The sequence below is a fragment of the Pygocentrus nattereri genome, chromosome 29 (assembly GCF_015220715.1).
Source record: "Pygocentrus nattereri isolate fPygNat1 chromosome 29, fPygNat1.pri, whole genome shotgun sequence".
Classification (NCBI taxonomy): domain Eukaryota; kingdom Metazoa; phylum Chordata; class Actinopteri; order Characiformes; family Serrasalmidae; genus Pygocentrus; species Pygocentrus nattereri.
Genome location: NC_051239.1, coordinates 9,539,532 through 9,551,032, shown reverse-complemented (window position 1 = coordinate 9,551,032; position 11,501 = coordinate 9,539,532). Strand labels below are relative to the sequence as shown.

General features: G+C 42.9%; 1 pseudogene; it reads right to left on the bottom strand.

The window, feature by feature from the left end:
- Positions 1-11,035: 11,035 nt before the first annotated feature.
- Positions 11,036-11,159, bottom strand: LOC119262865 (annotated as a pseudogene).
- Between the last annotated feature and the right edge of the window lie 342 nt (positions 11,160-11,501).

Sequence of the window (11,501 nt, the reverse complement as noted above, 5' to 3'; positions counted from 1 at the left end):
GTCAGTGATCGCATAGTCGACTACACTAGCTCCAAGAGCTGAACAGTACGTAAACCTCCCTAAAGAGTCTCCTCGGATCCTACTGTTAAGGATATACAGACCTGAGGATCGACAGAGGTGCACTAGTTCTTTACCGGTCCTGTTCAGGACGTGGTCAGGACTATTTCTCAGAGAGCTGATGGTGCTGAGGTTGATGGAGGTTTGACTGAATATATATTTGTTGCCAGTAGAGTCGAGGATGTCGCTCTTGTTGCCTGTTCTGGCGTTTAAATCTCCGATCAGCAGGACATTGCCCTGGGCCTGGAAATGCCTGATTTCCTTATGAAGGCTTTCGAAGAAATAGTCCTGATAGTACTATACTCACTTTCTTACTGACTCGCTCCGTCTCTCTCAGTCTCTCTTACTGACTCACTCACTCACTCAGTCTCTCTCTCTCTCACTCTCTCACTGACTCACTCACTCTGTCTCTCTCTCACTGACTCAGTCTCTCTCCCTCACTCACTCAGTCTCTCTCTCTCACTCAGTCTCTCTCACTGACTCACTCACTCAGTCTCTCTCACTTTGTCACTGACTCTCACTCAGTCTCTCTCTCTCACTCTCTCACTGACTGTCTCACTCAGTCTCTCTCCCTCACTCTCACTGACTCTCTCACTCACTCAGTCTCTCTCCCTCACTCTCTCAGTCTCTCTCACTGACTCTCTCACTCACTCAGTCTCTCTCCCTCACTCTCTGTCTCTCTCACTGATTCTCTCACTCACTCAGTCTCTCTCACGCAGTCTCTCTCTCACTGATTCATTCAGTCTCTCTCCCTCACTCTCTCAGTCTCTCTCACTCAATCTCTCTCTCACTCAGTCTCTCTCACTGATTCTCTCACTCACTCTGTCTCTCTCTCTCTCACTGATTCACTCAGTCTCTCTCCCTAATTCTCTCTCTCACTCAGTCTCTCTCACTTTCTCACTGACTCTCACTCACACTGTCTCTCTCACTCTCTCTCTCTCACTTTCTTACTGACTCTCTCTGTCTCTCTCAGTCTCTCTCACTGACTCACTCACTCAGTCTCTCTCACAGTCTCTCTCTCTCACTGACTCACTCACTCTGTCTCTCTCTCACTGACTCAGTCTCTCTCCCTCACTCACTCACTGACTCACTCACTCTCTCTCTCTCACTCAGTCTCTCTCACTGACTCACTCACTCAGTCTCTCTCTCTCACAGTCTGTCTCACTCTCACTGACTCACTCACTCAGTCTCTCTCACTTTTTCACTGACTCACTCTCTCATTGACTCTCTCACTCAGTCTCTGTCCCTGACTCACTCACTCAGTCTCTCTCTCTCACCGACTCTCTCACTCAGTCTCTTTCCCTCACTCTCTCAGTCTCTCTCTCTCTCTGACTCTCTCACTCACTCTCAGTGATTCTCTTACTCACTCAATCTCTCTGTCACTCACTCATTTACTGACTCACTCAGTCTCTCACTTACTCACTGACTCTCACTCGCTCAGTCTCTCGCTGTCTCACTTACTCACTGATTCTTACTCAGTCTCTCTCTCTCATTTACTCACTCAGTCTCTCTCACTTACTTGCTGACTCTCACTCGCTCAGTCTCTCACTCTCTCACTCACTGACTCTCAATCAGTCTCTCTATCACTCTCTCACTTACTCACTGACTCTCTCACTCACTGAGTCTCTCTTACTCTCACTTACTCACCGACTCTCACTCATTCAGTCTTTCTCATTCTCTCACTGACTCTCTCACTCAGTCTCTCTCTCTCACTCTCATTTATTCATTGACTCTCAGTCTCTCTGACTCTCACTTATTCACTGACTCTCTCACTCAGTCTCTCTCTCACTTATTCACTGCCTCTCTCACTCACTCTCTCTCTCACTTATTCACTGCCTCTCTCACTCACTCACTCAGTCTCTCTCTCATTCTCACTTATTCACTGACTCTCTTACTCACTCAGTCACTCTCTCTCATTCACTGACTCTCTCACTCACTCAGTCTCTCTCACTCACTCACTCAGTCTCTCTCTCACTCTCTCACTTATTCACTGCCTCTCTCATTCTCACTTATTCACTGACTCTCTCACTCACCCAGTCTCTCTCTCATTTACTGACTCTCTCACTCACTCAGTCTCTCTCACTCACTCACTGACTCCCTCACTCAGTCTTTCTCTCTCACTCACTCAGTCTCTCTCTCACTCTCTCACTTATTCACTGACTCTCTCACTAATTTACTCACTCATTCATTCATTAACTCACTCTTATTCGCTCACTCATTTATTTACTCACTCACTCACTCACTCACTCACTCACTCACTCACTCACTCACTCACTCACACACCAGTGTTAACCTCAGCCTGCACTGAAAGTCGAACTTGTCTGTCTGTTTTTATTTCTGTACTTTATTACTTTACATTACTCTTAAGGTGGATGTCGGTTAAAAGTTATCTATCTATCTATCTATCTATCTATCTGTCTGTCTGTCTGTCTGTCTGTCTGTCTGTCTGTCTGTCTGTCTGGTTTTTCATTGTTACCGCAAATATAAACTTTATTTTTTAAAAAGTAGATCATAAAATATATTTATTTATTTTGCCTTTAATGTGGATGCCAGTTCAGGAGTGTTTCTTGTATTTGTGTGTTTAATTTTTTTTTCTATTATTTTTATAGTTACTCCTAAGGTGGACTTCAGTCTTAAAGTAGATTTCTGTGTAAAATATTTGTAATTGTTTGTCTGATTGTATTTTGTGTTTTATATTATTCTTCAGATAGATACCAGTTCAGACATTGCTTATTTTATATATACCAGTTCAGACATTGCTTATTTTATATATACCAGTTCAGACATTGCTTATGTTACATTTATATGTATATATATATATATATATATATATATATATTTTTTTTTTTTTTTTTTCTATTTATAGCCCCTAAGGACTTATTTATTTATTTATTCATGGATGGATGGATGTAGGTTCACTTTGTGGTTTGAAAGTGGTTATTAGTTTTCACATTTGTTTGGTTGTTATTTATACCCTTAAAGTAGTAGACTTTGTTTACCCTTAAGGTGGACCTCATTTCAAATGTATGTATGCATGTCTTCTTCTTCTTTCAGCTGCTCCCTTTAGGGGTCGCCACAGCGGATCATCTGCCTCCATCTTGCCCTATCTACTGCCTCCTCTACTTTCACATCAACCATCTCCCTGTCTTTGCCCAATTTATCCACTATTCCTCCTCAACACATGTCCAAACCATCTCAACCTGGCTTCTCTGGCTTTATCTCCAAACTGCTCCACCTTCACTGTCCCTCTGATCTGCTCATTTCTAATCTTGTCCATCCTTGTCACTCCCAATGAAAATCTCAGCATCTTCATCACCACCACCTCCAGCTCAGCATCCTGTCTTTTAGACAGAGCCACAGTCTCCAAACCATACATCATAGCAGGACGCACTACTGTCTTGTAAACCTTCCCTTTCACTCTTGCTGCTATCCTTCTGTCACACATCAGCCCTGACACCCGTCTCCACCCCTCCATCCTGCCTGCACCCTCTTCTTCACCTCTTTTCTACACTGTCCATTGCTCTGGATGGTTGACCCAAGATATTTGAAGTCATCCACCTTTACGACCTCTACTCCTTGCATCTTCACCTTTCCACCTGCCTCCCTCTCATTCACACGCATGTATTCCGTCTTGTCTCTACTGACCTTCATTCTTCTCCTCTCCAGTGCAAACCTCCACCTCTCCAGATTCTTTTCCACCTGCTCTCTACTCTCACCACAGATTACAATGTCATCTGCAAACATCATGGTCCATGGAGCCTCCTGCCTGACCTCATCTGTCAACCTGTCCATCACCATTGCAAACAAAGCTGATCCCTGGTGTAACCCTACCTTCACCTTGAAACCATTTGTCACTCGCACACCTCACCACAGATGGCTCATCAACTTTATACCTCTGTAGTTACTGCAGCTCTGCACATCACCCTTGTTCTTAAAAATGGGGACCAGTACACTGCTTCTCCACTCATCAGGCATCCTCTCACTCTCCAGGATTTTGTTAAACAACCTGGTTAAAAAGTCCACTGCCTTCTCTCCTAAACATCTCCATACCTCCACAGGTATGTCATCTGGACCAACTGCCTTTCCATTCTTCACCCTTTTTAAAGCTGCCCTCACTTCCACCTTACTAATTCTCTGCACTTCCTGATCCACTATCTCTCCTCCCGTTGTCCTCCTCTCTCTCGTTTTCCTCATTCATTAGTTCTTCAAAGTACTCCTTCCATCTACTCAACACTCTCTGTTCACTCACTAGTACATTCCCCTCTCTATCCTTTATCAGCCTAACCTGCTGTACATCATTTCCAGCTCTATCTCTCTGTTTAGCCAAACGATACAAGTCCTTTACTCCTTCTTTACTGTCCAGCCTCTCATACAGCTCATCATAGGCCTGATCCTTTGCCTTTGCCACCATTCTTTTTGCTATGCGACTAGCCTCACAGTACTCCTGCCTACTTCCTTCATCTCTCTGGTTATCCCACTTTTTCTTAGCTGCCTTCTTCTTCTGAATACTCTCCTGGACTTCCTCATTCCACCACCAACTTTCCTTGTCTTCTTTCCTCTGACCAGACGAAACACCCAACACATTCTTGCCAGTTTCTCTCACCACCTTAGCTGTAGTTTCCCAGTCTTCAGGTAGCTCCTCATTGCCCCCAAGGGCCTGTTGCAATTTTTCCTTGAACTGCCCGCAACCATCCTTGTCCTTCAGCTTCCACCATCTAATCTTTGGCTCTGTCTTCACTCTCTTCCTCTTCTTTGTTTCTAATCTCATTCTACAGACAACCACCCTATGCTGCCTTGCTACACTTTCCCCTGGCACCACTTTACAATCTCCAATCTCCTTTAGGTGGCATCTCCTGCTAAGGATATAATCCACCTGTGTGCACCTCCCTCCACTCTTGTATGTCACCCTGTGTTCTTCCCTCTTCTGAAAATATGTGTTCACCACAGCCATTTCCATTCTCTTTGCAAAATCTACAACCATCTGACCTTCTGCATTTCTGTCTTTCACACCATACATACCCAGCACCTCTTCATCCACTCTGTTTCCTTCACCAACATGTCCATTGAAGTCTGCACCAATCACCAATCTTTCTTCTCTAGGGACACCATCTACCACTTCATCCATCTTACTCCAAAATTCCTCTTTCTCCTCTAACTGACAACCAACCTGTGGTGCATATGAACTGACCACATTCAAAATCACACAATCAACCTCCAACTTCAGGCTCATGATCCTGTCACTCTCTTTACATTCAGAACACTTTTCACAAGCTGTTCCTTTAGGATTATCCCTACTCCATTTCTCTTCCTCTCTACACCATGATAGAACAGTTTGAATCCACCTCCAATGTTCCTGGCCTTGCTTCCTTTCCATCTGGTCTCCTGGACACACAGAATATCTACCTTCCTTCTCTCCATCATGTCTGCAAGCTCTCTGCCTTTACCAGTCATTGTCCCTATGTTCAGAGTCCCTACTCTAACCTCCACACTCCTGCCTTTCCTTCTCTCTCGCTTCCTTCTAACCCGCCTTCCTCCTCTCCTCTTTGATGGTCTTCGACCTACAGTAGTCCAATTTCCACCGGCACCCTGCTGGTCAACAGCACCGGAGGCGGTCGTTGTTAACCCGGGCCTCGACCGATCCGGTATGGCAATCATATTTGTGATCCGCATGATAGTTTTGGCACAAGTTTACGCCGGATGCCCTTCCTGATGCAACCCTCACCATTTATCCGGGCTTGGGACCGGCACCAGAAGTACACAAAGTACACCCCTAATGGCTGGTTTAAATGTATGTATGTATGTATTATTATTATTATTATTATTATTATTATTATTATTATTATTTTTATTATTATTCTTTATTTAAGGTAAGATGCCCCCCCTCTACTAATATTACAGGGTGATGTCTTTTACTTTTACAAGATTTCCCAGCTGGACTCTGAATAACCTGCCTGTAATAATCAGGTGGTGGTGCCTTAAAATATTCCTGTTATAAACTCCATGGTAACATGATACCAAATCCCCACACAAAGCCATGTGGGTGTGTGTGTATGTGTGTATTTGTGCACAAACAATGAGCAGAGATGGACACCAGTTACAGCTGCGCACAGTCAATGCTAAAATGAGTCTGAATAGAATGCATAATGTGCCGTCACGCCCCAAAACTAGCAGATATGCTGCTTACTTTCTTGTGCGCTCTCAAATGCATGAGTATCAGCAAACAGCGCTTGGCTAATTGGTATGCAGAGCAACAGTAGACTCTATTGATCTGACAGATCTGTCTGTGAGTGTGATATTGACGTTCTTGTACACCATCTCAGTGTATCGCCACAGCTTTGTGTTAATAGCATTAATCGATGCTGTGTGAAATTAGCCAGAAAGATTCTAATCCAATTCATTATAAAGTAAGATGTGGGCTCATCAAACTGCACAACACTTACAAGACACAGGGGAACAATAAAGCTCATAGTTCTGAACATTCACACAGAGGTTATAAGGAGTGTTTCAGTCTGGACTAAACAAAGTCCATTTACACATATCAGTCTTAAAGGCACGGTAACAAAATAGCCTGTTTAATAATTAAATATAAAGAGAGTTTGGAAAAAGTTCACGTAAAACTGAATTATGTTTGGTACAAAACAGTACAAGCATTATACAGTATCTCACAAAATTGAGTACCACCCCTCACATTTCTGCAAATATTGTATTATACCTTTTCATGGAACAAGACTATAGAAATTAAACTTGCATATAAGTTAAAGTGGTCAGTGTGCAGCTTGTATAGCAGTATAGATTTACTGTCCTCTGAAAAGAACTCAACACACAGCCATTAATGTCTAAATAGCTGGCAACCCAAGTGAGTCCATCTCACAGTGAACATGTCCAAATTGTGCCTAATTGTGTTGTTGTCCCTCCCTGGTGTTATGTGACTTGTTAGAGTTACAAGTTTCCAGGTGTGAATGAGGAGCAGGGCTGTTAAATTTGGTGTTTTGGGTACAATTCGCTCATACTGGCCACTGGATATTCAACATGGCACCTCATGGCAAAGAACTCTGAGGACATGCGAAATGGAATTGTTGCTCTCCACAAAGATGCCTAGGCTATAAGAAGATTGCTAACACCCTGAAACTGAACTATAGCATGGTGGCCAAGGTCATACAGAGGTTTTCCAGGACAGGATCCACTCGGAAAAGCCCTTGCCAGGGTTGACCAAAGAAGTTGAGTCCACATGTTCAGCGTCATATCCAGAGGTTGGCTTCAAAAAATAGACACATGAGTGCTGCCAGCGTTGCTTCAGAGGTTGAAGAAGTGGGAGGTCAGCCTGTCAGTGCTCAGACCATACGCCGCACAATGCATCAACTCAGTCTGCTTGGCCGTCATCCCAGAAGGAAACTTCTTCTGAAGCTGATGCACAAGAAAGCCCGCAAACAGCTTGCTAAAGACAAGCAGTCCAAGAACCTGGATTACTGGAACCATGTCCTGTGATTTGAGGAGACCAAGATCTGCTTGTTTGTCTCAGATGGTGTCCAGCATGTGTGGTGGCGCCCTGGTGAGGAGTACCAAGACAACTGTCTCTTGCCTACAGTCAACCATGGTGGTGGTAGCATCATGTGGGGCATCCTCAAGCGGAAGGAGGAGGAACAAAAGGTGTCTAACAGCCACCAGCTCCGTGATGTCATCATGGAGGAGTGGAAGAGGAGCCCATTAGCAACCTGTGCAGCTCTGGTGAATTCCATGCCCAAGAGGGTGAAGGCAGTGCTAGATAATTATGGTAGTCACACAAAATGTTGACACTTTGAGCACAATTTGGAAACGTTCACTGTGAGGTGAACTCACTTGGGTTGCCAGCTATTTACACATGAATGGCTGTGTGTTTAGTTACATTCAGAGGACATTAAATCTATAATCCAAGTTTCATTTCTATAGTGTTATCCCATAAAAAGATATAATAAAATATTTGCAGAACTGCGAGGGGTGTACTCACTTTTGTGAGCTACTGTAAGTGGACATCAAACTATAGTACAATATATTGTATATATATTGTATAATATATATGTATATATAGTGACCAAATGTGATAGATTAGAGGTTATGGGGACAGCCAATTGGCAAACACAGTTACAGAATATGTACTGTATGGAAGAATAAATAACTTTAATATATGTTATACACGCAGTCATTTATACAACAAAAAAGTGTGAAAGTTTGAGTGTCATGTTTTTGTTGAATTTCAAAGTGAGAATAAGACTGTCTCTGCACATTTTAATGCACAATTACTGTTCATTTGCTGGATTTAACATTGGAGAAAAATCAAATCTAAAATGTGGCCTCTGTGCTAAAGTCATTGCAACTAAACCCATATGACAGGGTGCATTTAAGTTTTTTCATTTAACTGTATAAGTCAGGTTAAAGTACAAACCTTAAAGTAAGTTGAACATGGGTTTACCAACCTCTGGTCTACTTCCACTGTGGCTTGTACACTTGTACAAATATTTATCAGGTCATTGCACTGCCGTGTAATCATTTATGATGTGAATTTCCTTTTCTTTTTTTCGTTCTGGTATCAGATGGTATGTTGCATAAAGGCATTACCACAGTGATGTCATGCCGAGTCTTCATTACCTCAACTGTGAAACACTGCTCAGGGGCCTTGCTGGTCTTGTTATCGACTTCAGGGTGAAAACCTCAAAGGTTAAGGCCCAAAATGACCTCAGCCAACTGGGATGTGACCTCCACGACCTGGTCTGAAAGTGATTATGTCGGCAGTGACAATGACTGGCAAAATTCAAACAGCTTTGAAAACAAACACACATGTTCTAAAGGCCTGCGCCTGGTTGTACACGAGAACTTTCACTATTTCCTTAACCAAGAGTCAGATTTCCCTCGATGATTAAATAAGCATGAGCCATAAAGATTCTTAAGTGTTTCCTTTAGGTAAGAGAAACCCTGAAGTGACAGACTGTAATATACACTTTGACTGATGGATATCTTGTAGGCTAACATTCTGTGTGCTAATACTTGTAGTTAGGCAAAGCCAGTACAATAAAAATAAAGAGACACAACATTTCTGCAATATTGCTTAATTTTTCAGTGTATGGTCTAAAATCTTTTGCAAAATAAGAATCACGCTCTTTCAAAAGTGCTTCCAAGACTGATTTTAATAATCTGCTAAAGAGCAAGTGTACAGGTGTATGCAAACGTTTTTGCATGCAAACTTCTGCATATGACTGTGGCTTTACTTAAAGGGGCACTCTGGCTAAAACGAAAGCTTTAACTATGGCTACAATCTGTTGTAAATGTACTTAATTCACAGTAGTCTCTAAAGCAAGATATTCCAGTTTAAAGACCAGTGACGTCCTTTCTGATGATGTACCTTGAAGGTAGAAGTGCAGTGGGAAAAAAAGTATTTAGTCAGTCACCAATTGTGCAAGTTCTCCCACTTAAAAAGATGAGAGAGGCCTGTAATTGACATCATAGGTAGACCTCAACTATGAGAGACAAAATGAGGAAAAAAAATTCAGAAAATCACATTGTCTGATTTTTAAAGAATTTATTTGCAAATAATGGTGGAAAATAAGTATTTGGTCACCTACAAACAAGCAAGATTTCTGGCTGTCACAGACCTGTAACATCTTCTTTAAGAGGCTCCTCTGTCCTCCACTCATTACCTGTATTAATGGCACCTGTTTGACCTCGTTATCTGTATAAAAGACACCTGCCCACAACCTCAAACAGTCATACTCCAAACTCCATTATGGTGAAGACCAAAGAGCTGTTGAAGGACACCAGAAACAAGATTGTAGACCTGCACCAGGCTGGGAAGACTGGATCTGCAATAGGCAAGCAGCTTGGTGTGAAAAAATCTACTGTGGAAGCAATAATCAGAAAATGGAAGACCTACAAGACCACTGCTAATCTCCCTCGATCAGGGGCCCCACGCAAGATCTCAGCCCGTGGGGTCAAAATGATCACAAGAATGGTGAGCAGAAATCCCAGAACCACATGGGGGGACCTAGTGAATGACCTGCAGAAAGCTGGGACCAACGTTACAAAGGCTACTGTCAGTAACACACTACGCCGCCAGGGACTCGGATCTTGCAGTGCCAGACGGGCACTTCAAACTTCAGACGAGCGCGTCTGAAGTTTGCTAGAGAGCATTTGGATGTTCCGGAAGAGTATTGGGAGAATGTCATGTGGTCAGATGAACCCAAAGTAGAACTGTTTGGCACAAACACAACTCGTCGTGTTTGGAGGAGAGTGAATGCTGAGTTGCATCCAAAGAACACCATACCAACTGTGAAGAATGGGGGTGGCAACATCAGGCTTTGGGGCTGTTTCTCTGCAAAGGGACCAGCACGACTGGTCCGTGTACATGAAAGAATGAACGGGGCCATGAATTGTGAGATTTTGAGTGCAAACCTTCTTCCGTCGGCAAGGGCATTGAAGATGAAACGTGGCTGGGTCTTTCAGCATGACAATGATACCAAGCACACTGCCAGGGCAACAAAGGAGTGGCTTCATAAGAAGCATTTCAAGGTCCTGGAGTGTGTTGCCCACTGACAGCCCCAAAACATCACTGATCTGCATGGAGGAATGGGCCAAGATACCAGCAGCGGTGTGTGCCAACCTTGTAAAGACTTACAGAAAATGTTTGACCAACAAAGTATTGACATGAACTTTTGTTATTGACCAAATACTTATTTTCCACCATTTGCAAATAAATTCTTTAAAAAATCAGACAATGTGATTTTCTGAATGTTTTTTTTTCCTCATTTTGTCTCTCATAGTTGAGGTCTACCTATGATGTCAATTACAGGCCTCTCTCATCTTTTTTAAGTGGTAGAACTTGCACAATTGGTGACTGACTAAATACTTTTTTCCCCACTGTATATTGTGAGGGACTAAGTGTTTTGGGATTAAGATTAAGTGACCCTTATTAGTCCCACAATGGGGAAATTTCACCTCTGCATTTAACCCATCCGTGAAGTGAAACACCACACACACACTACCAGAAATTATGCAGTCGAGATTCCCGCATTTGGGGAATTCGCAAGGGTCAGCACCACCCAAGTGCAATGGCAGAGCCTCGGCCTGGTAAGTATTGTAGGTAAGTAATGTTTAGGAGCTCTTTGAATTAGTTTTCCCTAGATGCCTAAATGATTCTTTTAAAGCAGAACTAAGTTTGATGCCCAGTTGAGATTAGAGCTTTATCACTGTGCTAGCTAGCACCACAGATGTATTTACTAGCCTCTGTATCACTGGCTAGGAGACAGGATTGATGGACACCACAGCGACTCTCAATGGTTGTATGTATGCTGGGTACTGTATTGTGAGAACACTAATGGATAAAATTGTATGTGACACAAAACTGTGAATTCCATTACACCGATGAAGCTGAGGGGTGCAACGCTGCACTACAGAATTTAGTTATAGAAAATATAATT